This window comes from Macaca fascicularis, chromosome 5 (genome assembly GCF_037993035.2).
Source record: "Macaca fascicularis isolate 582-1 chromosome 5, T2T-MFA8v1.1".
Classification (NCBI taxonomy): Eukaryota; Metazoa; Chordata; class Mammalia; order Primates; family Cercopithecidae; genus Macaca; species Macaca fascicularis.
The window spans coordinates 128,579,419-128,584,262 of record NC_088379.1 but is presented as its reverse complement, the minus strand read 5'-3'; the positions used below and the strand labels follow the sequence as shown (position 1 = coordinate 128,584,262).

Below are 4,844 nucleotides of genomic sequence, written 5' to 3'. Positions count from 1 at the left end.
TATGTGGTTTCTGCTTAGAATAAACTCTGAACACTGGTGATATCAGAGGATACAAATTGGGTAATCTCCAGGTGCCTGAGCTTTTTGAGCTTGAGGTAGGTGGACACCAATCGGAATGTTAATGATCTGTCCAATTCCTATTTCTGGTTCACCTTCAAATTGACTTCCCAAGGACTTCAAGGGTTCTCTTTCTTCTCATGGCCCCAAAGGGTGAGGGTAGGGGAGATAGGGAAGGAAAACTCTTTGTGCTTGAATTCCAGACCTACCCCTTGATTCTGATTAAAACCAAATTCCTTCCAGCCACCCAAATCCAAACTCTGGGGCTTTCCGGATTCCACTCCCTTTTTCATCTTCCTGGGCACAGAGCCCCAGGTCTGTCACCATGAGCTGACCCTGCTCCATAGCTTCCATGTGCAATCTCCGAACCCACCATGGTCTGTCAAGCTTCAAGTCCCCTACCAGCTCTGCTCCCCATACAACTTCCTACCCTAACCTCCTCTAAAACCTTATCTAAAGTTTTAGTCTTACTTTTTTTCTGACTTTTGGCTATCACCTCTTATAAACCCAATGTCTCTCCCAAGTACCATTCTTAGCATAAATTTCCAAAACCAATCACATTTCATTACTCTCTGAGGATGGGGAAATGCTCTATCTCCTCATGATTTTGAAACAAAGCCAATATCCTGCCTTATCAGATTATCAATGGGATTTTCACTTGTTTTCCTGGAGGCCCCCACTTATCACCCCTGTGCGTATGTGAAATAAACTATCCCTCCTGTTAACCTGTCCTTTCTAAGTATAATTCACAAGCTCCAATCACTGAACCTAAGAAGGTAGAGGAAAAGTTTTTTTTTCCTTCCTCTATGCATAGTTTACAGTGTGCTGCATACAGTACATGCTAAATAATTTTTGAGGAGGTAAAATTATTTCATTTAGTCAATCTTGATCTCAGTTATGTCCAGACTATTCTCATTTACTTAATTTTAGCAAGCGAATGGTCAAATGAGATAATACAGACACTGCAGATGAATTGAGTTTTGGTATTTTGCTGCTATATCTGGGATATTACCTGAAACTACCAACCCCAAAGAAGTGGTTAGATGCAGGAGCTTATGTATTATCTTAACAAAGAGTGATGAAGTGTGGAGAAGAGACTAGACAAATGGATGGTGTTGGGCCTCTGAGGTGGGGATAAGTTGTGGGAAGGTAATTATAAAATATATGGTAAATAAGGTTTGTTTAGTAAGGTTTATTTTGCAGACTGACGTCCTCTTAGGTAATAAAAGTCATCTCCAGATGAGGAGAGATTTACAAATTGTCTATATAAATAGAAATTTCATTTACAAATGTAAATTTCCTTTACAAAAGGAAAATTTCTGACCTGATTTTAGGCAGAAAGAGGGGGAAGCAGAGACAATTATTTTTGAATGGCTACTGCTTAAAGAGTTGCCTACATGAGGTTTGGTGGCAAGAAGCCGAAGTCAGAGCCTGTGGTTCCTGTTGCTCTTCGGAGGTGTGAAAGAGTGAAGAAGGCGTGCTTCATTACATGAAGCTTTGCTCCTAAGATACAACTCTTTTAGACCTCTCAGACTCACCCAATTTCCTCATAGGCTTTTGCACTATCTTAAAAGATGTTTCCCTTAGTAATATGGAGGAGACAAAATCAATAATGTGCAATACGAAATCGACACAAAAACCCAATTCTATCAGAACAGATTAAAGGAGTCTTGCTTAGACTCCAGGATAATTTACAGTTTTTCTGGCTTGAATGTGGAATGATTATAACAAGTTGTAATTCAGATAATGAACTTCTTAATGCAGGAAGTTCTTCGTTCAGGAAATAGAAGTTGGTGAAATTGAAACAAATTTATTAAGTAAATAAAGGGAAAAGCGCAAAGTACTTAGTGGCTAGAGTATTATCAATTTTAAAGAAGATTTGGAATAGAATAGTTAGGGAGCTATAATTTTTCAGTTTTTATACTGTTCTACCACTCTAATATGTTGCTATAATTCTCTGAATTATTTTTTTCAAAAATACAATAGCTATCTAGAGAAACCAGTTTGATCTCATTTTTATTTTATTTTTTAAATGCATTTGATTATGTATATCTGAGGTTTACAATATAATGTTATGGGATATATATAGTAGTAAAATGGTTACTATAGTGAAGCAGACTAACATGTCTTTCACGTCACATAGTTACTTTTTTGTGACAGGAACAGCTAAAACCTACTTATTTAACAAAAATCTCCAATATAGTATAATTTTACTAAGTTTATTCCTCATGTTGTACATTGGCTCTCTAAACTGCTTTATGCTGCTATTTTGATCGTTTGACCTATATCACCCCCATTTCCTTTCCCTCCCACCCTGCCCCACATCCCTACCCCCATCCACCCATGGTAACCACTGTTTTGTTCTCTGTATATATGTATTTGAGTTCTTTTTAAATATATATATTCCACATAAAGGTGAGATTATACAATATTTTTCTTTCTGTGTCTGGTTTCTTTCACTTAGCATAATGTCCTCCAGGTCTATTTATATTGTGGTTAATGACAGAATCTCCTTTTTTTTAAGGTTGAATAATATTCATATATATATATATATATATATATACACACACACACACACATACACACACACACACACACCATGTTTTCATTATCCATTTATCCACTGATGAACATTTAGGTTGTTTCCGTATCTTAGCTATTGTGAATAATGCTGCAATGAATATGGGAGAGCAGATGTCTTTACAAGGTAGTGACTTCATCTTCTTTGGGTATATACCCAGAAGAGGGATTGCTGGGCCATATAATAATTCTATTTTTAATATCTTTAGGAACTTCCACACTTTTTTTTTTTTTTTTTTTTTTTTTTTTTGAGACGGAGTCTCGCTCTGTCGCCCAGGCTGGAGTGCAGTGGCCGGATCTCAGCTCACTGCAAGCTCCGCCTCCCGGGTTTACGCCATTCTCCTGCCTCAGCCTCCCCAGTAGCTGGGACTACAGGCGCCCGCCACCTCGCCCGGCTAGTTTTTTGTATTTTTTAGTAGAGACGGGGTTTCACCGGGTTAGCCAGGATGGTCTCGATCTCCTGACCTTGTGATCTGCCCGTCTCGGCCTCCCAAAGTGCTGGGATTACAGGCTTGAGCCACCGCGCCCGGCCACACTGTTTTGCATAAGGGCTGTACCAGTCTACATTCCCACCAATAGTGTACTAGGGTTCCCATTTCTCTACCTCCTTGCCAACATTTGTTATGTCTTATCTTTTTTATAATAACCATCCTTACAGGTGTGAGGTTGATATCGCATAGCAGTTTTAATTTGCATTTCCCTGATGACTAGTAATGTTGAACATCTTTTCATATTCCTCTTGGCCATTTTTATGTCTTCTTTAGAGAAATGTCTGTTCAGGTCCTTTGCTTATTTTTTAATTGGGTTGTTTTTCTGCTATTGAGTTATAGGAGTGCTTTACAAATTTCTGATATTAACCCCTTATCAGATATGTGGTTTGCAATATTTTTCCTAGTTCATAGATTGCCTTTTCATTTTATTGATTGTTTCCTTTGCTGTGCAAAAGATTTTTGGTTCGATGTAGTACCATTTATTTATTTTTGTTATTGTTGCCTGAGCTTATGGTGTGATATCCAAAAAATCATTGCCAATACCAATGTTCAGGAGTTTTTCCCGTTTTCTTTCAGGAGTTTAATGGTTTCAGGTCTTACATTTAGATCTTTTATTCAGTTTGAATTTATTTTCATGTATGGTGTAAGATAAGGGTCCAATTTCATACTTTGATGTAAAAAATCCAGTTTTACCAGCACTGTTTATTAAAGAAATTACTCTTTCTCCATTATGTCCTTTCCATGCTCTTGTCAAAAGTCAGTTGACCACATGTGCTTGGGTTTATTTCTGTGCTCTCTACTCTGTTCCATTGGTCTATGTTTCTGTTTTTATGCCAGTACCACACTGTTTTGATTACTATAGCTTTCTGATATGATTTTGGTTCAGAAACTGTGATGCCTTCAACTTTATTTTTCTTTCTCAGCATTTCTTTGACTATTCAGAGTTGTGATTCCATGTGAATTTTAGTATAATTTTTTTCTATGTCTGTGAAAAAGGCCATTAGACTTTTTTTTTTTTTTTTTTTTTGCTGTTGTCCCAGATTTATTGAAAATAATATAGCACTGCAGAAAAAATTCAAACAGGTCCCCGAGGCATTTTGAAATTCATCCCAACTGTAGGCTGAGTGACCTGCAGGTTGGACAGACTGCTGAAGTCCAAAAGCTTCAGCATTTCCTTAGTGTCAGGATCTACTTCAATTATCTCCTGATCCAGGGCTGAGACCTCGGGAACATAATTGTCTCTCCTTTCTCTCTCCTTCTCCTGCAGCTTGATGGAGATACCTCTTACAGGGCCTCTCTGAATCCGCTTCATCAGATGGGTGACATAGCCTGCTATCTTGTTGCGGAGCTTCTTGCTGGGGATAATGGTGATCTCTTCGCACACGTGCTTGTTCGTGTGGAAGTCGTTGCCCAGGTGCGTGTAGTACTTCTCTATGATGACCCGGGCCGCCTTCTTCACGGTTTTGGTGCGAACGCGGCCCATGTTGACGGGTCCTTGGTAAAGAGGCGCCATTAGACTTTTGATAAGGATTGTGTTAAATCTGTATATTGCTATAGGTAATAAGGACATTTTAATAAATTAATTTTTCCCGCTCATGAACACAGGATAATTTTCCATTTATTTGTGTCTTCTTCCATTTCTTTTATCATTGTTTTATCGTTTTCAGTATACAAGTCTTTCACTCCCTTGGTTAAACATATTCTTAGATATTTAAT

The 4,844-nt window shown here is 38.1% G+C and overlaps 1 pseudogene; it reads right to left on the bottom strand.

The window, feature by feature from the left end:
• Positions 1-4,053: 4,053 nt before the first annotated feature.
• LOC102136351 (small ribosomal subunit protein eS17 pseudogene) lies at positions 4,054-4,634 on the bottom strand (annotated as a pseudogene).
• Between the last annotated feature and the right edge of the window lie 210 nt (positions 4,635-4,844).